The following is a 266-nucleotide window of genomic DNA, read 5'->3' on the forward strand; positions in this document are numbered from 1 at the left end:
TGCCCCCCCCGCAGGACGTGTCCCCCCATAGGACGTGTCCCCCCTGCAGGACGTGTCCCCACAGGATGTGTCCCCCCACAGGACGTGTCCCCGCAGGACGTGTCCTCACAGGACGTGCCCCCCCGCAGGACGTGTCCCCCCATAGGACGTACATGTTAGAGCGCAGCCAGCTGAGAAGCTGGGGCTCCTGGGTCAAGCGTTAGCAGTCCCCCGGAGGCCGGTGCGGGCCCTGTGGCTGCTGCTCACCCTGGGGAAGAGGCCCTGGC

At 69.2% G+C, this 266-nt stretch overlaps 1 protein-coding gene across 1 annotated transcript in view; it reads left to right on the top strand.

Moving 5' to 3' along the window:
- Window positions 1–266, top strand: part of CELSR1 (cadherin EGF LAG seven-pass G-type receptor 1) — a gene marked incomplete at its 3' end in the record, with an annotated part of 131,659 nt that overhangs the window by 80,119 nt on the left and 51,274 nt on the right. The gene's annotated exons all lie outside the window — the stretch shown is intronic.

This window comes from Myotis davidii, unplaced genomic scaffold (assembly GCF_000327345.1).
Source record: "Myotis davidii unplaced genomic scaffold, ASM32734v1 scaffold67, whole genome shotgun sequence".
NCBI lineage: Eukaryota > Metazoa > Chordata > Mammalia > Chiroptera > Vespertilionidae > Myotis > Myotis davidii.